The sequence below is a fragment of the Mauremys reevesii genome, linkage group 1 (assembly GCF_016161935.1).
Source record: "Mauremys reevesii isolate NIE-2019 linkage group 1, ASM1616193v1, whole genome shotgun sequence".
NCBI classification, from domain to species: Eukaryota; Metazoa; Chordata; order Testudines; family Geoemydidae; genus Mauremys; species Mauremys reevesii.
This window is the reverse complement of record NC_052623.1, coordinates 208,129,976-208,152,254: the sequence shown is the minus strand read 5'-3', so window position 1 is coordinate 208,152,254 and position 22,279 is coordinate 208,129,976. Positions and strand designations below refer to the sequence as shown.

The 22,279-nt window shown below is 43.9% G+C and overlaps 1 protein-coding gene across 3 annotated transcripts in view; it reads left to right on the top strand.

Moving 5' to 3' along the window:
- IGSF11 (immunoglobulin superfamily member 11) overlaps window positions 1-22,279 on the top strand; it is a 146,948-nt gene that overhangs the window by 59,572 nt on the left and 65,097 nt on the right. The window lies entirely within an intron of this gene.

Sequence of the window (22,279 nt, the reverse complement as noted above, 5' to 3'; positions counted from 1 at the left end):
TGCAGCTCTGTGGGGCAGGGAGTGTATTTCTGTTCTGTGTTTGTACAGTGCCTACCACAATGAGGTCCTGGTCCATGACCATGGCTTTTAAGTGCTACCAAAGAGCAAATAATATATAATAATAATTGTTCCATTTTGGGCTAGAAAATAGGCTTGGAAGGCTGTTTGGTTTGGTTTCTCTTTACACTGGAAATATCAGGGGTTAATCTTTCCCAGTTTTTGTTGGAGGTTTCCTTGGAGGACTGGAGAACTGAAGCAGGAATTTACTCAGCTCTCACTGGAAAGGGAAAAAGCCTTAAATCTTTGTCAAAGAGGACATCTCTCTCAAGTGTTTTGTCAGGCAAATGAGCTGAATAAATATTGCCACTAACCCAAAAGTCAGTTTCAAATGATAGTGTGTCTACTAACCCCTCCCCCATCAGTTGCTCATCAGTCTCATCAATCACCATTGCTAGTTTGCCAGATAAAGTAGTGCTTTTGCCAGAGAAGTCAAGAGCTGATATTTTTAATGTGCTTGCAAAAAAAGGAAGATTTTTTTTTTAAAACCAAACCCATCCAGACCGCACCTGTATACATCACAAAGAAGCAAAACTAGGTATAAACCCCATTTGATTTTTTAAATTGCAGATCATCCTTAAGGCTTCTTTTGCTAGAAGGCCCTTGTGCCTCAAAGGAGCTGTGGAGCGAGAAGGGGCTGGAGGGGACTTGCTGATGTTCACTGAAGGAAACCAAATGGTCTGTCAGAATGTGTGGAGTGGGGAGTTCTATTCCTGGCTCTGCCACTGACTCACTATGTAGAGCCTTGGGCAAATGCCACGCTCTGTGCCTCAGTTTCCCCATCAATAAAATGGGGACAGTAATAATTATCTACCATTCAGGGAGATGGTGTGAGGGTTAATTAGTGAATGTGTAGAGCTTGGCATACATAAAGTGCTGTGCAAATGCTAAGCATGTAGCCACCACCAAAAATCCTGGGAGGGAAGAAGGAAAACTCACCCTCCTCACAGCACATCTGCAAACAGTTCTGAATGCACCCTCTGCCGTTCCTCCCTGAGCCTCCATCTCGATGGACACTTAAAGATTGTCTCCCCCCGCCCCACTGCCACCTCCTTGATGAGCAAGGGCTTAAAAGGGAAGAGCTCTCTGAAATCCCAGCCATAACCTCAGGAAGTGCAGGCTACAGCCAAGCAATAAGACGTTTGTCTTTGCAACACCATCTGTCTCTTCTAACTTTCTGTAATCCTCCTGCTGCTGGATTAGAAGTTACCAATGGACAGTGCCAGATTGAGTCCAGGGCAGGGTATCTTCTTAGGGCTGACTTGGAGGGGGAAAGTCTCGTTGAAACGCCCTTCCTCATCCGAGTTAAAAAATGGATACATTGACTGGATAGATGGGGAGGGGTTTCTGCCACCCCTTTCAGACACTCCTTTCCTAAAGCTCTGTTCAGATGCAGTGTGGCAGAAGGGCGGTGTGTGTGGATGGGAAAGGAGTTGTGGGAATAAATTTGTGATGGCCCTGGTTTGTACAGGTCAGTCCTCAAGTCCACAATGATGAAATACACGTATGGCCCTTGGTTTCTGGTTTTTATTTTATTTCATATTCCCTGGGAATTTATCGGTGTTTATTACTACAACAACAAAAACAGCTAAAAATTGGTGCAAAAAACTATTCTATTATATTTCTTGGTAAATATCAGGGTTTGTTTTGGTGGCTGGAAGGACAGCTTTTCGTTTTCTACCCATTTTAGTGTGTCAAATCTTTAAACCTTTATCTAACAGCTTGAAATGTGTACGTGGTGGGCGTGAGATTCATCAGTACATTCAGATTTGCACGCATTTCGCTGCTTGCATGTGTGCCTGTGTGTTTGTTGTGTGTATCTTCTAGACTAATACATGGCCTTACTTCAACAGGCAGCTTTGCATATACACGCAGACTAATGTATTATCGTAATACATATATCTCATGCAGTGTATTGTATTTTCCTAATAAAACCAAGTTATATATATATATATATATATTTGAATGATACAAAAGTAGGGTGAAAATCAGAAAAAAAACAAATACTTTTTGTAAAACCTGGGATTTTTTGGGTAAAAATCGGTTTAAAGTAAAAACGAAGAGGCACTTATATATATGATATTGTGATATGAAGTTGCAGGTCTGTGTCAGTATGACAGCTTGGCAGGTTTGCATTGTAACACTGCACCATGACATACAGATGCAATAACACATGCATCAGAGTGCAGCATTCCAACCTTGTCTGGCAACAGAAATAAGAGGTGTGCCTTGTTCCTGATGGCCCAAGATTTCTGTTCCACTGTGTAGATCAGATGGTCTCAAACTATGATCCGCAGAGCCCCGCTTGATGGTCTGCAGAATAAAATAGTTTGGGAATGCAGTAGTGAGGGGACTGGGAGGTTGAGTCATGGGGAGGGGGTGTCTTTGCCTTATGAAATGGTACCCAAAATAGAAAAGTTTGACATAATCTAGTGGTGAACAGGGTAAATATAACCTAATGAGCTAATAGAGAAACTCCTCTAGCAGGTTACTTGAATCCCAGAGAGGCTCCTCCAGCTAGTCAGCAGATCTCCCCATTTCCCTGTTTTATATTGAGAAGTGATAAGATTATTGGCAATAACACTTCACTTCTCCATTCCCTTCCATGTGAGGATCTCAAAGCACTTCACAGCCATCTAAGCCTCTCAACCCCCCAGCACGGCATGGAAAGAATTATTTTATAGGTAGAGAAATGGAGACAAAGTGACTTGCTTATGGTCATTCAGTGAGTCAGTGACAGAACTGGAAATAGTATCCAGGAGCCCTCATTCGTAGTCCTGTGCTCTAATCCCAAGGTCATCTTTTCCTCCCCTATCACCTGGGGGACAATATCCCACACTGCAGTTTTGTTGGGAGATTTCAATGGCTATTTACATTAGGAGCGAGCATGGTAACCCCTGTGTGTGCTTAGCCATCTTATAGGCAAAGGCATGCTGTGTTTAACCCTTCTTATTGATATAATATCCCTTTTGAGTGCATGTAAGCAATTTGCTTAACATCCCCTTAAAATCGACCTTCATTTCCTGTGGATGATTCACAACCCGCCACCCCTGTGTTAGCACGTCTGTGCATGATTACGTGCTCTGGACCGAACTCAAACTTTTGCCTGGCATTCCCTTTAGCTCATCTCCTTGTGGCTCTGTGTTTCCCTTTCTGTATTTCCTAGCCAGGAATGGTGTGGGGAGGAACAGATCAGAGTAGGAAGCGAAGGAGCTGGAGTGCCAGCCATATTCAGGCAGGGTCTAGTCCTGTGCAGTGTTGGATGAGAGAGAATGCTGCACTATTGCTGTTCCTGTCCCCTGTAGTGAGCTGACCATCTGTTTACATTAATGGGCTAAAGATTAGTAGAAGGGTTAACTCATCACCATAATTAGCCTAGATCTCTCCCCTAGGGCTGTGGCATTCTTTTTTATTTTTATTTTTCCTGCCTCCTTCCTGCTCAGATGAAAAGAATCCCAGTGCTGTGAAATTCATAGGGTTCTCTGCATGAACATTGAAACTGCAGCTAGTGGAGGGAAAATCTTTTAAAAGTCTGAAATAATCCAGAGCCCTTGAAGTATAGATTGTGAGAGAGCACGAGGGGATGATGTGTCCAGAAATGAGGGCTGGAGATTTCCTGTTAAACAGAAAAAAAGGGGCCAGGCTGCCATGCTGCCCAGGCAGGAATGTGCCAAAAGATAGATGCCCCGATCCCTCAGGAGGCACAAGGTATTATCCCCACAGGGCTCCCCGTTGGTGGCCCCAAAGCACAAGGAATAAGCATTGTGCTAGCATTCCATTCCATCCTGTTGCTGGTGCAGTTCATTCACTGAGGAAAAAGGATTGGCAGCATTGTCTGAACCAGCCTGGGCTGCATTTCCTTCATACACCAATGAATATGTCATGCAGAACTGGGGGGCGGAGGCGGGAGGGGGGTTGCAGCAAGTTGTAGGGGAAAGGTAAACGTGCTAGTGATGTTCAAAACTGGAAACCAAATAGTCCTTGCAGTTACTATCCAGAAAGCTTGAACTTGAGCCCCTCCTTAAGTAAAGGAGCAGATAGTTATGGCAAGAGGAATCCACAGTCATCTTGAGGAAAACAGAACATGAGTGATAAGATGCATGAGTTAAGAAAGCACTATTCTTGCTAGAAAGACCTGATCCTGTTTTGTAATTAAATTAGTATACAGCATTGGGAAGACCATTCCCAGCATACTGCATTCAGCTCTAGGCATTTCACTGTCACAAAGAGATTGACAAATTGGAAGGAGTTCAAAGAAGAACAAAAACGATTAAGGAGTTGGAGGAGACGGAGGTAGGAGGAAAGGTTAAAAGAACTCAATATGTGTACGTTGCCTAAACAGTGATTAAAGGGGGAACATAACTATCTAGAAGTAATATGAAGGGTGTGAACACCAGTGAGTGAGAGGAGTTGCTTAGGATGGGATCAGGGGATATAAATAGGATTGAAGGGATGAAATTAAGAAAGAGAAATGTAGGCTGAATATAAAGAATAATGTCTAATGATGAGATTTCTTGGAATAGCTTCTGAAGGGAAGTGGTAGAAGCCCCATTGTTTGGGGCATTCAAAATAAGAGGGGGAAAAACACTGGAGGGACCAACTTTGCACAGCCAGAAGATGGGCTACTTATGCCCAAATAAGTCTTGTTATGTGCAGCTTCTCTCGCTGTGCGTGTGTTTATGTGTGTGTGTGTATATATATACATGAGAAAACAAGATGGAGTCTGGTAAAGGGATAACTGACAGTACTGTTCATGTTGAAAGAAATTTCTGGATAACACTTTGCCCCTGAAATGTCTCCAAAATGAATCTACTTTTACATTTTAGTATCATGTAAGTCTTAATGTCAGACTGGCAAAGTTTATAGAAGAGTTGAGAGATACAGGCTGCAGCTACCCCACCTTGGGCTGTGCTCTTGCCATGTCTTTTCAATTAAGCTGGGTGAGGCTGGGCCAGTAAGATGATGGGAGACAGTTTTGTACTAGGGATGTTCTGGAACAGGTTCAAAGACTCAAATATGGCTTCCCCCCCACTGCAAAAAACACCACAGTCGCCTCTAAGTAGTTTTACAAAGGGACCTTCTTAGCCTTCTATGAAGCAATCACATAAATTAGCTCATCTCAGTCCATCCACCTTGCTTCCGAGTTTTCTATAGAAATAACTACCAGATCGTGTAACCTTTCCTGCCTCCTGCATGTTCGTAGATAATTGTGAATAACTTTATCTTGCTGCAATTCCTTTCATAAGCAATCAGGGCTACAGGAAGACAGCAAAAAATGTGGTTTCTGTGTTAGAGAAACTCCCATCTAAAGACCATTTTGTAAATGTAGCTAAGGAGATCAGTGGGCACCTTCATTTGCAAGCCATCCTTCAGATTCACCTGCAAAAACGTACACAAGAGCTCAATCTCCTATGCAAAACTCTGAGTTTAAATCCTAAGGGTTGCAGCTTGTTAAGTTTCGAGTGTGCCTCATTAAGTCTTTGCTGATGAAACTTTTCTGTTTCTTGCCCATCAAAAAAGCAGACCTTTCTCTGACACCATTGTGCTTACACATCCTATTGTCCAGGTGTGTCAATATTTTGTCTAAGATGGGCTTGAAAACCCCATATTCAAAAAAAAATTTAGGATCAGTTAACCTTTCATCCTTTTACAGATTTGCCTGACGTTACTTTCCTCCTTAAAGATAGTTTTTTTCTTTGAACTGCATGTATATTCTTAATGTTTCAGGCTGTGAAGCAACAGCTTCTTTACATGTAACGAACCCAGAAGACTGTAATTCCCATAAAGCATCTCAAAGGCTACCAAATAAATTGTGAGCCATTTGAATGTCAAGACTGAGTGGACTCTGCAATTCTGTGCTCACAACATTAACTTTTGAGACAATAGTACATCATATCATGCCCAAAACAAGAAACGGAAACTCTGAAATGTTCATTTGCAAGCCATCAGTTTCCAGCTTAAGTTCTGGTATAAAACTGTGTGAAGCCCTGATCTCATCTTAAGTATCAAGAACACCATCCTCAACTTGAGTTCATAGCAGATGGATTGCCTCTACCCTTGCTGTGCATCTTGTCATGCTATGGTATTTTAATGTAATGCAAGTATGCTTTTTCAACGCATCCCGCTGACTAGTAGAAGCAGAAAACAGGATATATGATCTTTGAGCAATTCCAAAAAATAGAACAAAATGGGGAACAGCCATTGCAGCAGCTTCTCCAACAAGATTCACTGAGTGGGCAGTGCGTTGAACAAAATATGTATACCGATTTGATTTTGAACACCTTTGTATGATGCAGCCGTGTTAGCTCCATGGACATAGCGTTGTCCCCTGCAATCAGCCATTTCTAGACCATCTTTTTTCAGCCTCTCTAAAATAACCTCTGTAATACCTTCCCTTGTTTTGGTGTGGATATCAGTGAAATCTATAAAGTGTTAAATGGGGCCCTCCATGGTCCATATGGGGAACTAAATGGATCCCCAAATACACCAATTGGGGGTCTAAATGGAGAAGACTTGGGTCCCCCAACAAAAGGAAAGAGTGAGAAGTAAAAACCAAAACCCCCACATGAGGCCCTTCTATGGGCCCAGGTCAGGTTCCACTGGAGCTGTTTGAACCCTCTTCACACAGCCCTGATGAGAGAACTCCAAGGAAAATCCAATTGGTGGTGGTCTTCCCTCGGAAGCAGTGCTGAACCAATGCCCAGCAGATTGTGAGGACACTGTGTTGCTGTAGGTGCTGTCTTTCAAATAAATTTTTAAAAGTGCAGTCCTAGCTACTTGTGGCTATTGAAGACCACATTGCCCCACTCAGCAATGTGTCATAGACCCTATGGTGCTATCGGAGGGAGATTCTCCTTTAGCTCAAGTGGTCACCATCTGTGCTTTTGGAGGAGGGTCTAAATTTAATCTCTGCTGTCTCAGTGAGGTTCTGAGTAGCCAGAATATGCCAGCCAGTATAATGACAGCCAGGAAGCCTGTGGTGGCTTATGTACATGTTACCATACTATTACTCTTATTGTTCCTATGACTCAAAGTAAAACATCCACTGTCCTGACAGGTGGATGAATTGTCTGCTTCAAATCCCTCCAATGATGGCCATTTTGAACCCTTTCTTTGCACCTTCTTCCATTGCCTACAAATGTATTCCCTCCGCTCGAAATATTTCATCTCTGTGTTCCTCTCTGTGGTCTAAATCCAATTCCCCTACCTCTCCCTCCTTTTAGTTTATTTGCCAGAGAGCGTGCAGAGTGCTGGCTGATGGAAAGCACTGCCTGGAGGGGTTCCCATGTGGGAATCTCACCTCATTAATCCCTGAAGACAAATGCATTTAACACTGTCCTTGGACGTATACAACTTTCTCATTTTGTATCTTATTCTCTCTCTCTCTCCTGTTCCCTTCTTTCTGCACTTCCTCCTTCTTCTTTCTCTGCCACCCCCTCTCCCCCTCTTCCCCTGCATTGCTGTAACAGATTCCTGTTTTGTACATCAGATGTCTGAAGGCCATGGCATGGGGTACCAACGCTGCTAAAGCTGTGACACAGTGGCTGTGCTTTGCCAGTTCTCTTACCTGGGGCAGCCATCCCCATCAACTTAATAGAGAGTGACTGCTCTGAAGCCCCTGCAAGAACCTACCTTACTGTAAATTGGAGACATTTACAGCTAAAGATTTGCCTTTAACTTTGTTTTCTTTCTTGCACAGAAACATTCCTTTTTTGTGTGTTGTGGGTTTTATTTTTGATGCTGTCATGGTTAATAGGCCCCAAGATGAACTTCCCCTAAAAATAACTATTTATATAACTAACAAAGCTCCTATGAAATCTGATAATGGGGTGGAAGTTTCACTGTCTGGGGACATTTCAGTCTCCATGTAGGTGCCTCACCTGGCAAAATAGCCAAAGGCCTCCTACCCATCATGGTGACCATGGGCTTCTCTGAGATTGTCTCCTAACCCACTCCTGTAGGCAGGTGCACCCTGGACCTCTTCTTTGGCTTGGGATTAGACCTCTTTTTGACAGAGGGGCCTTGGTCCAGGGACAGGTGAAGGCATTGCACCTCAAAAACAGATGTTAAAGGGATGCTGCCTTGCTTGTTCAGTGAACCAACAATACTAATTCATCTCCAGAAGCGCTTGTCCTGGAAAATTTTCTAGAAATTCCTGGAACAGAAACCACCCATCTGAAAGACCAGGGCACCAGCTAGCAGAACATCGCCGCCAGCTGCCAGTTGAAACCACTCATGAATTAGCCACAAATGACCCTTGACCCTGCACCGTCCTCTTGCAGGTAACTGTGGCTCACTGACAAAGTGCACAAAATGAAGCACCAGAAGGCAGGAAACTAGAGCATCTATGGTGCAAAACCCACTCATCCACAGTCATTGAACAGTTCAAGGTCCATATGCTTCAGCCCTAGAGGAAGTTAAAATAATCTTCCTCTCTGATAGAACTACATCAGGTAATTCCCAGCTTGCAGAGAGGCTCTGTGGAATCTACTAGCTAGTCATCGTGGAGTTAGCTGGTTAATTGGCTGGCAATGCCTGCACCTGTCCCTGGACCAAGGCCCTCTTGCCGCAAAAAGCCTACTTCAGAGAGAAAAGTAATGGGAGATCGAGGGAGCCACTCCACAGCCAGAATGACATCCATCCATCTGCCTTTACCGAGTATGAACGGGTCACCTCATTATAAGACCTGCAAGCTGTTGAGGAATGCCTGAGCTGCCATTTGTAGGATGACCCCTTGCCTGTTACCGCTGGTGAAGTCTAGTGAAAAATGGCGTGCATGAGAACACTTTGACATACATGATATCAACTTTGCCTCCTTCAAAGAAGTCAGGCTACCAGATACCCAAAGGAACAAAGAGGCTTGAAAAGGTCTATGCTTAATACTAACGATCTTACCGATTACTGTCCAGTTTCCAACATTCCCTTTGTTGGCGAAGGAGGTGGCATCTAAACTCCGGGAAGTCCTCTCTTCTGATCCCCTGGGGTTCTTTGCATTCAGGTTTCGGGCCAGGTGCAAGAATAAGAATGGCCCTGATGAATGATGTTTTCATGGTTTGACACAGAAAATGAACCTCCTGCCTCTGTGGCTTTTGATGCTATTGGTCATAAGGTGCTAATGACACACGTACAAGGTCTTACAGGACTAAATGGAGTAAGAGTTTGCATGATCCACTCATTCCTGTCTGAAAGGTCACATGGGGTTATGATAGGCACATGCTCTTGTGACCCAGGTCACTGCTGTGCAGAGTTCCACCAAGCTCTATACTCTTTCCCTTGAGGCCATTCAGGGGTGGTGAGATGCCAAGGACTCATGCCATCAGTACTTGGATGACATTCAACTGTACATCTCCCTTTCCCCTCTCAAGGAACAGTCTTGTGTTCTCCAAGGTCTTTTCTCATCCCCACACACACATGTCCTCCCAGGAAATGGGTCAGCTCCCAATCAGCAACATATCCCTATCATCATCTTCATAAGAATGGCCATACTGAGTCAGACTAAAGGTCCATCTAGCCCAGTACCCTGTCTTCTGACAGTGGCCAATGCCAGGTACCCCAGAGGGAATGAACAGATAATCATCAAGTGATCTATCCCCTGCCGCCCACTCCAAGCCTCTGGCAAACAAAGGCTAGGGACACCATCCCTGTCCATCCTGGCTAATAGTCACTGATGGATCTATCCTCCATGAACTTATCTAGTTCTTTTTTGAACCCCGTTAAAGTCTTGGCCTTCACAAAATCCTCTGGCAAAGAGTTCCACAGGTTGACTGCGTTGTGTGAAAAAATACTTCCTTTTGTTTGTTTTAAACCTGCTGCCTATTAATTTCATTTGGTGACCCAAAGTTCTTGTGTTGTGAGAAGGAGTAAATAACACTTCCTTATTCACTTGCTCCACACCAGTCATGATTTTATAGACCTCTATCATATCTCCCTGTCGTCGTCTCTTTTCCAAGTTGAAAAGTCTCAGTCTTATTAATCTCTCCTCATACAGAAGCTGTTCCATACTCCTAGTCATTTTTGTTTCCTTTTTCTGAACCTTTTCCAATTCCAATATATCTTTTTTTTTAAATAGGGGACAACATCTGCACAGAGTATTCAAGATGTGGGCATACCAGGGATTTATATAGAGGCAATATGATATTTTGTGTCTTATTATCTATCCCTTTCTTAATGATTCCCAACATTCTGTTTGCTTTTTTGATTGCCGCTGCACACTGAGTGGATGTTTTCAGAGAACTATCTACAATGACTCCAAGATCTTTCTTGAGTGGTAGCAGCTAATTTAGACCCCATCATTTTATATGTATAGTTGGGATTATGTTTTCCAATGTACATTACTTTGCATTTATCAATATTAAATTTCATCTGCCATTTTGTTGCCCAGTCACCCAGTTTTGTGAGCTCCTTTTGTAGCTCTTTGCAGTCTTCCCCTCAGTGCTCCAGCTTTTCTTTCCATTCCAGCCAGTTTCCAAAGTGGGAAGGAGGTGGGGGAAGGGGAATTTTGTATGTGTAGGCAGATTGCTAGGAATGTTGGTGGATGGGAGGTGGATAGGCAGGGTGAGTTGCTTGTGAGAGGCTGCTGCTAATGGGGCAGCCACTGTCAGTCTCCTGCCACCTCTGATTTGCTTGTCTGCCAGCGAGGAAATTGAAACTTCTGGAAGTGTACTAGTGAGTGAAGTCTCATCATAAAATAGCCGGAGGCCAGATCAGAATTTTTTCCTGCTTGCCTTTCAGGGAAGAGACACTGTGGATCTTGATCAGTGTTGTTGGGCATGTAAAACGCGGTGTTGCACAGATGGACCGGATGCTGGCCCAGGGAAATACTATGCTCATGTGAGTTTTGGTTTGAATGTGTGTCTTCAGAAAAGCAAAGGTTTGGCTTTTTGGAGCAGATCTGTGTTGTGCAAACTTCTCTTTACTAGGCCAGCAAACCCCAAATCCTCACCTGCAACACTCACTGTTGTTCTGGACCTGGGGGCGTTGCTGATGCACTTCAGTCTGGACTGGTAGCACCACTTGCTATTGTTGTTGTGGGCCCCTGTACAGCTCTGCCAGTTCTGACCTACAGAACTTCAGTTCTGACCTGCAGTCTTTACTGCTATTCCAGTCCTGGGCTTTGCGTCCCCACTCCCTAGTTCTGCCAACGCACCTCTCTCCTGACCTGCAGCATCCTCTGCTATCCCAGTGCTGCCCCCTGCCCCTCCAAGCTTTGCTGATGCACCTTAATCCTTGCCTGCAACACCCTCCTTGCTTTTCCAAATTGTGGAATCATAGAATCATAGAATTCAAGATCAGAAGGGACCATTATGATCATCTAGTCTGACCTCCTGCAAGATGCAGGCCACATAAACCTCCAGGGCCACTGCCAATCTTCCCTGGAGGAAAATTCCTTCCCGACCCCAAATATGGCGGTCAGCTGAACCCCGAGCATGTGGGCAAGACTCTCCAGCCATACCCTCTGGAAAAAGGTTAAGAATATCATATCATTGACCCATTGTACTATTTACCAGTGTGGCACTTAATTGACCTATTGACTAAACCCGTTATCCTATCATACAATCTCCTCCATAAACTTATCTAGCTTAATCTTAAAGTCATGGAGGTCCTTGGCTGTTCCAGTATTGCACTCCCCTGATGGTTAGAAACCGTCTAATTTCAAGCCTAAATTTCCTGACTGACAATTTATATCCGTTTGTCCTCGTGTCCACATTAGCACTGAGCTGAAATAATTCCTCTCCTTCCCTGGTATTTATCCCTCTGATATATTTAAAGAGTGCAATCATATCTCCTCTTATCCTTCTTTTGGTTAAGGAAAACAAACCGAGCTCCTCAAGTCTCCTTTCATACGACAGGCCTTCCATTCCTCGGATCATTCTAGTGGCCCTTCTTTGTACCCATTCCAGTTTGAATTCATCCTTCTTAAACATGGGAGACCAAAACTGCACACAATACTCCAAATGAGGTCTCACGGACTAGCACCTCCTTATCCCTACTAGAAATACCTCGCCTAATGCTTCCCAAGACCACATTAGCTTTTTAACGCCACATCACATTGCCTACTCATAGTCATCCTACGATCAACCAGGACTCCTAGGTCCTTCTCCTCCTCCGTTACTTTCGCCCCAGATTATAACTAAAATTCTTGTTAGTCATCCCTAAATGCATACCCTTACACTTCTCACTATTGAATTTCATCCTGTTACTAATACTCCAGTTTACAAGGTCATCCAAATCTCCCTGGAGGATATCCCGATCCCCAACTTGGTGTCATCCAACTTTATCAGCCCACTCCTACTCTTGGTTCCCAGGTCAGCAATAAATATATTGAATAAAATTGGACCCAAAACCGAACCTTGAGGAACTCCACTGGTAACCCCCCTCCAACCTGACAGTTCCCCCTTCAATACTACCCTCTGCAGTCTCCCCTGTAACCAGCTCCTTATCCACCTCTGGATTTTCATTTCGATCCCCATCTTTTCCAATTTAACCAGTAATTCTTCATGCGGTACCATATCAAACGCCTTACTGAAATCCAGATATATTAGATCCACTGCATTTCCCTTGTCTAAAAAATCTGTTACTTTCTCAAAGAAGGAGATTAGGTTGGTTTAATCCATGCTGTAATCTATCCCAGTTGCCATCTTTAAGATTTTTCCATGATTTTGCATACTACAGATGTTAAACTAACAGGCCTGTAGTTACCCCTTCTTGAATATAGGAACTACATTAGCTAATCTCCAGTCAAACGGTACAATCCCGAATTTAGAGATTTATTAAAAATTATCGCTAATGGGCTAGCAATATCACTCGCCAATTCTTAATATTCTAGGATGAAGAGTATCCTCCGTAAGCTGTTCAAGCTTGGCTTCTACCTCAGATACCGTAATGTCTACCCCCATATCTTCATTCCCATTGGTCCCTCTATCACTATTCCTTAGCCCTTCATTAGCCTCATTAAAGACCGAGGCAAAATATTCGTTCAGATATTGTGCCATTCCAAGATTATCCCTAATCTCCACTCCATTTAAAGTTTTAAGCGGTCCCACTTCTTCTTTCTTGGTTTTCTTCCTATTTATATGGCTAAAAAACCTTTTGCTATTGGTTTTAATGGTCCATCTCCACCTTGCCTTTCTCACTGCTTCCCTACACCCTCTGACCTCAATAAGGTAGGTTTCTTTGCTGATCCCTCCCATTTTCCACTCCTGGTACGCTTTCTGTTTTTTCTTAATGACCCCTCTAAGACGCTTGCTCATCCAGCTCGGTCTAAAACTGCTACCGATACATGCCTCTGACAACTCCTGCAACTTCAACCTGAAGTAACCCCAGGCGTCATCTGCCTTTAGATCCCTAAATATGTTAGTCCAGTCCACTTCCCTAACTAGTCGCCTTAATTTAGTAAAGTTAGCCCTTTTGAAATCATAAACCCTAGTCTCAGATGCACTATTGATTATCCTCCCATTTATTTTGAAACGAATTAGCTCATGATCACTCGAGCCAAGGTTGTCCCCTACAACTATTTCCTCAACAAGGTCCTCGTTACTCACCAAAATCAGATCTAAGATGGCATCCCCCCTCGTCGGTTCAGCAACCACTTGATGAAGGAATTCATCAGCTATCACGTCTAGGAAAAGCTGAGCCCTATTATTATTACTAGCATTTGTTTCCCAATCTATATCCGGGAAGTTAAAGTCCCCATGATCAAGCAGTTCCTATTAGTATTTACCTCCTTAAAAACATTAAAGAGCTCTCTATCCGTCTCCAAGCTAGTTTATGATGTGGATTAATATCCCCCTAGTGACTAGGCTGCAGTCACCAAACTTATTTCCAGTGTTGCTCCAAGCAAGAACCTGAACGGAGATCTTAAAAAGTGAAAGGCTGCTATTATTTATTTTATTTTATTACATTCTGAGCACCAGCTGTGTGTATAAATCCTACTAATAAAGAGGAGGATATGGTCCGAACCCGAGCAGCTTCCAACCTACACTAACTATAATGCAGATGAAACAACATAAGTTGGAAGCTCATCATTAAAGCCATGCAAGTTTTTAAGATATGTAGGCAATACTTTGGGGGTGGGGGGCAGGAGAAGTAAAAATGATCAGCTGTAGGGTAGCAGTGAGATTTGAGGAGAGGAGAGGTTTTTGGAAATGGAGAGGTTTTTGGAAATGGAAAACAAGTGCCTTCTCCATGCTCCTTCATAGCGATTGTGGCTGATTGTTTCATTGGAGCAACTTGGTTTCACTGGTATAGGAGTGCCTGCTTTGACTGAATAGCCGAGATGTGGCAGAAACATGGTGCCTGTGCAGTGTTACTCCGTCCCCTGGAAGTGGAAGGGCTCTGCTCCAGAGGGAACTTTTCAGAGATACAGTGCACTGAATAACTGAAGGTGGGGCTGTGAATCTGAGAAATGCTGATTATATCCATCCCCCTACACCAAAGAGAGAAAGCACGTGCTCCCAAGCAAGCCGGTGGTTTTCCCTGGAGATGTACAAGCTCTAGATCAAACAGGGCTCTAAAGTCTATGATTCTACACTCACGGGTATTTTCTCTCTTTCATGCATGCTCTCTGGATCTATCTATCCTGTGGGGTCTCACGTGTTTGCTCTACCTCATGTTTGCTTCAGAAAGGAGTCTAGAGAAGACAGTCCGTTACAATAAAACTGATAAACTACTAAGGAGAGAAATGCAGTCTCAATAACTGGAATGGAGGTGAATCTGCTGACCTAGCACCAGGAGGCATGAGGGAAAGGGCAGTGTATTAATTATTTCACTAAAGTATTGCTGAACAGATCCTGATTTTTCTTGGCTGTGCTTCAGTTACTTGACTTGTGATAACTTTCCAATTATAATAAGCCTGAGGAAATAGAGGCCTATTCATTAAAGCACAGGACTGGGAGTCAGGGTTCCTGGGTTCTATTCCTTGCTGTTCCACTGACTCGCTGTGAGAATTTGGGTGGGGCACTTCATCGCTCTGTGCCTCGGTTTCTCTGTCTTCAAAGTAGGAATAATACCTCCCTCATACAGAGGTGTACAAAGATTTGTCACTGTTTTTGTAATGTTCCTGGATGGAAGGCACTAAAGGAAGGGCAAAGTAGTAGTATTTTTATTTTACTTGTTTAACTTTATACATTCTTCTAATTGACTGCCCAAATTATATAGGGCTCTTTTTTGATATCATTGAAATGCAGCTACGTCTGGAGTATCAGAGCAGTGTTTAACAGCCACACGCCAACAGTTCAGGTCAGGAAGTGAAGTACTCATATCTATGGCTGAAGCCACTGGAATCAGAGTTTACAAACTGCTGTCATGTAAAGGGGATGTAGCCCTTTAGTAACCCTGCCTCATGCGAGAGGCCAGGAAATGAACAGCAATCTCTTCCCAGCAGTTCCATAACAAGGGCGAGGCGAGTGAGGCACTTGCCTCGGGCGTGCAAAGCAGAGGGGCTCAGCTCTACCGCGATTGGCTATTTGGCAGCGGGTCCCTGAGTCCCTCTCGGAGGGAAGGACCTGCTGCCAAATTGCCGCCTCTGCTTCATTCATTCTTCGGCGGCAATTTGGTGGCGGGTCCTTCTCTCCGACAGGGACTCAGGGACCTGCCACTAAATTGCCGCCGAAGAGCCTGGAGCTGGCCCTTGCCTCGGGTGCAAAAATTCCTTGTTATGGCTCTGCTTCCCAGCACTCCTGTGTGTCACACCTCTATTACAAGGTGTCAGAAGAAAACTTAATCTTGGCAAAAATGGAGCATGTGATGCTACCTGAGTCCCTCAGTCTAGAAGGAGATCCAGACAGAGAATCGGAGGGGGTGGTTGCTGGGCTTCCAAATTTTCCTGGAAACAAGTGCTGCCCCAGAGAAGTGGGAGAGGATGAAATCCTCCACTCTGCTCCATGTGGCAGGCTCAGCAGCAAGGGGGACTGCAAACTGCTGAAAACAATTATTGAAAATTTCAAGTGTGCCATGATCCAACCAAGAACATGACATGGGGAAAACATTTTCTTTAAAGGAAACATTCTGTCACGTGAGATCACTGACAGTTATGTTACAGACCTTTGCTATCAAACTGAATCATGTGAATTTGAATGCAGATGGATTAATCAGCAATCACGTTCTTTGTGGTGTAACTGATAACCAGGTCACAACAAGGTTACCGTGAGAAATAGACTTGATTTTGCAATGTACAGTGGATATTTGCAAGGATAGTGAAAACTGTGCTTCCCAAATGAAAGTGTTAGCAGGCAGTGAAAGAAGAGAAATGCATCTAATTAAAAATGTATGTCAAGGAATAAAGACGGAATCAAAGGGTAAACGAATGGTAGAGACCAGATTTGTTTGCAATAAATGCGGAGGCAATCACAACACAAGGCAAAGCTATCCAGCACAACGGGTGCAATTTCATGCATGCAATGAAAGCAATCATTTCATTTCTCGTACGCAACACAAATTGCAAAGAAATACAAAAGAAAAATACATTCATGGTCATACAGCTGGAGGACAAAACTCTGATGATGACACAGATACATCAGTAACTGTCTGAGATATTTAAAAAAAAATTTCTCTGCCATCTTGTCAAGTTCAGCTTCTACTTTTTCTCATGATTGTAGAGCATGCATTATATGGCAGCATGGTGGCATTGATGTCCATGTGATGTATGATGATATATCCTCAAATGAATAACAGTCTGTTAAACATCTCATCAAATTCCTTAAGAATATCTTTGTATTCTGCTCTGCAGACAAATTATGCACTATTGGACCATCTGCATTTGCAGAGGTCTCGAGTCTGAGCACGTGAGAATTCCTGTTCTACTATTTCAAATGCTTCTGAGTGATACCTCTACTTATACACACATGGCAGTATAGCTTTGCTAGATGCGTTTGTTTTGTGCCCGTTACATGAAACAACCTAGGTTACTGAGCAAATACACACAATTGAATTCTCAATGTGGGCACCAAGCAAGTTAAAGATTTGTATAAATCCATAAAATTTGAGTCAGGCCCTCAAATCTGAATGCTACTGCTACTCCATGAGAACAGTCGAGGAGATTGTGCTTGGACTTAATGATTAAATATTTTCAGTTTTGTGCACAAGCCAAAGGTTTTGGCAGGGTCAACTCAGTTAGACGCCTCAAATACTCCGTGCCTTCAAGTCCCCTTTTGATAGACATGGGTTTAAGTGACTTTCTTTCACGATTGCTTCTGCACCCGAGGTCTGCCAAAGATCTTTCTCCCAGAACGTTGAGGATTTAGATGGGGATGCCAGATGCATTAATGACAGGTAAAGAACTGCAACCTGTAAGTAGTGCATTTTGGCAATTTTGTTCAGAGATTCTCAGGAAGAAGAACAAAGAACATAGTGACAACTTCCAGCAAGCTTCTTGAGCCAAAGACAATTAAGCCTGAAGTAGTTACAAAAGAGCTATACACCAGGAAACTAGAATAGAAGAAATCCTACAACAAGAATGCCAAAAAGTTACCCCTCTTGGAAGTGGGAGAGAATGTTAGATTTCAGACAAAGTGGTTGGGAATCGGTTAAAGGTCAGAGCTATATAATCCACACCAAAGTCATGACCATTTCTGAGTGTCTGTCCTACAGGAAGAACAGAAGACAACTAAACAAATGCAAGGCGGGCAATGCCTCTCTGTTCCTTGAGGAGGACATCCAGAATCTTTCAGACAGAAGTAACCTGCACACACAGTGGAAAATGCCAGGAGCAGCAAACAGAGGCTGCAAGTGGCCAATCCATCTCAGTGGCTGAAAGGGTCCCTGCAAAAGAAACTGTTTTGAGACCAGTGACTATGTGAACAGAAAGCCATTAGGCTCTAGAGATGGTACTTACTGACAGATATCTAATACTATGATCTCGGTCCTCAAAGTCTGTATTTATGTGTCTTATTAATTACTCTGTGGGTGTTATTTTTAGGTTATGATTTATTTGCATTTGATTTTTAAGAGAACTTGTAGCTACTGGTGAGAGTGGCTAATACAAATGTCTGCCGTGTGACAGGGGCATTAACCTTTTGTAACCCATATCATGTGACTGAGGCTACTATTTTAAGGTTAGTCTCATAGCAGCTTTCATGTGTGTCCCACCTGTGTTACACTGTCCAGTCAGTCCAGAACTGCAGAGGGGATTTAGATAGGGAAAATGTAATCATCTGGGTTGGAATGCAGCCATGAGACGGACTTTAACACCTCTAATCTTATAAAAAGTACCATGGGATCTTTAACAACCACAAGTGATCAGCGCCCCTCATCTGAAAGGCAGCAGCTCTGGCAGCCCAGTGCTCCCTTGACACCTGTCAGTTAGGCTGTTGGCTCAGTATTGACTTGGGGAAGAGTGCCACCTACTGAATCACCAAATTCACTTCCTGCAGCATCTCTCTCTCTCTCTTTTTTTTTCCGCTTTGAAAGGTCTCAAAGTTAGGGTGACCAGATGTCCCGTTTTTATAGGGACAGTCCTGTTTTTTGGGACTTTTTCTTATATAGGCGCCTATTACCCCCACCCCCTGTCCCTTTTTTTCACAGTTGCTATCTGGTCGCCCTACTCCAAGCCGAGTACCAACCGGGCCCTACCAGCTTCTTATAGGCCTGATCCAAAGATCAGAAGAGTCTGTCCATTGACTTCAGTGAGCAGGCCCTGTATAAGGTCTGAGTGTATCAAGGCTTGAGGTAGGGTAGCAGCAGGTTTTTGGTGTTTATAGCCAATTAAAAACAATCAAAACCCCGCACTTTGAGGATCTTTCTGTTTTAGGGAGGGATGAGGAGAGACCGAGTGATAGAGGAGGGAAAGGTGTTGCAAGGCATAGTGGGAGCATGGAGGGTAGTGGTGGAAATGGGAAGCCTCCCAAAGGTAAAAAATTAATCATCTTGCTAATAGCTTTGGGCAGTGGGAGGGCAGAGCATTGCAAGAATTCAACCATAATGGCTGGGTATCTTGCGAGGCCCATTGGTGGAGACCACATTTCCCTAACTCAATCTGAACTCTCTAGGCTCCAGTAAACAGGGACATGGGATTAGGATACACAGTATGGGATGCTGTGGGCAGTGTGTGTGGTTTTGATTCAAACTGACGGTTGGCCACTGGTATGTCGCTATTTGTCCAACATGAAGGAAGCTGTGAGATCTGGCACCAAGTTTTGTGTTCAGCCTTCAGCAATGTGCCCCCCATCCGTCCCACACGCACATGCACCTGAGCCAGGCAGTTTGCTTCAGCCACCCTGTGACCTGCTGGGATAGTGCTAGTGAAGCCGCTTCACCAAGGATCACTTCCCAGAGCAACGTGGTGGAAACTCTGCTGACTATGCACCCAGGAGATGAGATCCTGGAGGAAGATGAGCTAATGGCTTTAGTTGGCAATACATTCTTAATACCTGTGCAGCTCCATAGGCAGAGTTGCCTGAGGAAAGATGAAAAATTAATGGGGAGATTTTCACCCTAGCTGGCTCACATGCCATTTTAATCCTGCTGCCAACATGATGGGCATTTTCTGCCTGAGAAGAAGTGCCACAGCTAAATCCAAGTTGCTAGGATTAGTGATGGTGTCTGAATCAACACTCCAGATGCAACACACCTCTACTTTGGGGGAGTCTGAAGCCAAGCTTTGTCCCTATGATGGCCTGAACCAACCCCTCCAGCATATCTGGATCCTAGCTTTGCTGTCTGAGTCCATCTCTAAAACCAGAGGTAGGCAACCTATGGCACGTGTGCCTAAGGTGGCACACAAGCTGATTTTCAGTGGCACTCACACTACCCGGGTCCTGGCCACCAGTCCAGGGGGCTCTGCATTTTAATTTAATTTTTAAAAGAAGCTTCTTAAACATTTTAGAAACCTTATTTACTTTACATACAACAATAGTTTAATTATATATTATAGACTTATAGAAAGAGACCTTCTAAAAATGTTAAAATGTATTACTGGCACACGAAACCTTAAATGAGAGTGAATAAATGAAGACTCGGCACACCGCGTCTGAAAGGTTGCCGACTCCGTCTAAAACAAACTACTATGTTGGAGAGGTGGAGGGGGCATAGGTGTCATGGGGAAAGTGTATATTATTTCAGATGGCTAAGACCTGGTTGCACTGATTTAACTCAAGGCACGATTTGCTTAAACCCGGAAAACGTTGTCAACACCCGTAAACTGATTTAAACTAGGCTTTTATTGGTTTAGTTTGCCCCTGTGAAGTCTGATTTACACAAGAAAGTGGCAGTGATTTACCTACAAGTGATTTAAAATAAATCAGTGTCGTCAAACTGGTGCAAAAGTCTGTGTGCCTGCTCTAATTTCCATTTAAACCAATATTATTTTGGTTTAGTGTAAATCAGTTAGGCACAGATTTACTTTTAAGCTCCTCTTAAGTGTGGTTGACAAACAGAGTTGCACTGGTTTCAGTGGTAGCCATGTTAGTCTGTATCAGCAAAAAAACCGAGGAGTCCTTGTGGCACGTTAGGCCTGGTCTACACTGTGTGTGTCAGGGGGGGAATCAATCTAAGATACGCAACTTCAGCTACGAGAATAGCGTAGCTGAAGTTGACATATCTTAGATCGACTTACCTCCCGTCCTTATGGCACGGGATCGACGTCAGCGGTTCCCCCGTCAACTCCGCTTCCGCCTCTCGCCCTGGTGGAGTTCCGGAGTCGACGGCAGAGCATTTGGGGATCGATTTATCGCATCTAGACGAGACACGATAAATCAATCCCCGATAGATTGATTGCTACCTGTCGATCCGGCGGGTAGTGTGGACGTACCCTTAGAGACTAACTCAACTAAAGGTGTGATGTTAAACCTGTGCAACTGAATGCCTCTTCTGTTCTTACCTCATGTCAGCTAACCCATGGTATCTCTCTTGAGCTAATATCATTAGGAGGACAGGATGAGGTAATATCTTTGATTGGACCAACTTCTGCTGGTGAAAGAGGCAAGCTTACACCGAGCTCTCCTTCACCGCAAACTGCTTATGAAGATAAGGCAGTTTGTAGTTTTCACATTAGGTATTAGGTGGCTAAGGTTAGACTAGAGGGGAGCCCTGCCTGCCCTTTTCCTTATCACCCTTCGTTGAAATTGGTGTAGAATTGACTTAGTGCTTAATTTCCAGGTGCTGTTGGCACTTGGTTTACACCTGCCATGCTGGGTGTTGTGCAGGGAGGCAGTATCCCCTCAGCTGCGTCTTCAGCATATGCAAACTCCAGCTATCAGGAGGGAAAGGAAAGAGGTTAAAATGACAAGTCAGAAGTCTTTTTGAAGGCTAGTAAATATTTTGCCTTCCTTTACCGCCTCTAACCCAACCTTTTGCAGGCCCTCAAGATTCTTATAGCTACTAGGAAAAATAATTGGGGGTGGGAGCTGTTTACTCCACCAGCATCTCCAAATTTTTATGATATCCCAGGGCCTAAATTTATATTGCACGTTTCCCATTCTAACCATGGGCGCTATAGGTACTGAACGTTGCTGAAAATCAGGCCTGCAGAGTTTAGGGCTAGGAGCAGGGGATGAGTCTGTGGTCTAAAGCTTGGCGAGGCATCAGAGTCAGCTATTTCTAGGGGGAGGAATGAGTGTGCTGGCTGCAACCAAAGCTTAAAGAATAATGGGGAAATGAAATCATATTCAAGATAACCCAAGCTGTAACATTCAGGTTCAAACCCAAGTGAATCTCTGTGGGGTCTGCAGTGGGAACGATGGGCAAACATGCCTGTATGCTCAGAATATTAAACAAGGTATCGCACTGCACAGTCTTCAAACATTCCCAACTTGATTGCAACAGGTTTTCGGTAAGCAAGGCAAACTGGATCTTTCTTCTTCCAGACATACCAGGCTTTTAAAACAGACTCTTTTGGGTTAAAGATTAAACCTAAGATGATTAAATGATTTCTATTTAAAGCAAAAAATATTACTTTTCCCAGGTTACATAACTCACAAGCAGATGAATGCAGAGTCTGCAAAATTATTGCAAACACAATATCACCTAGGGGGCTGCCAAGCAAGCATGCTACATATCAGAATTATGAATAGCTGGAAACTGTGCAGGGGGCTGAAACAAAATCTCCACCCCAGCCATTATTACAGCATCAGCGCCACTACATTGCAGGATACTTGTGCAGATCTGCTCAGTTAGGCAATGTTCCTTGGAATGCCACGTCCGTACCATTTTCCCAGTCTCTGTGAGAAACAGGGCCGCCGGGGGGGGGGGGGGGGGGAGGGGGGGCCAGTGGGGCAATTTACCCCAGACC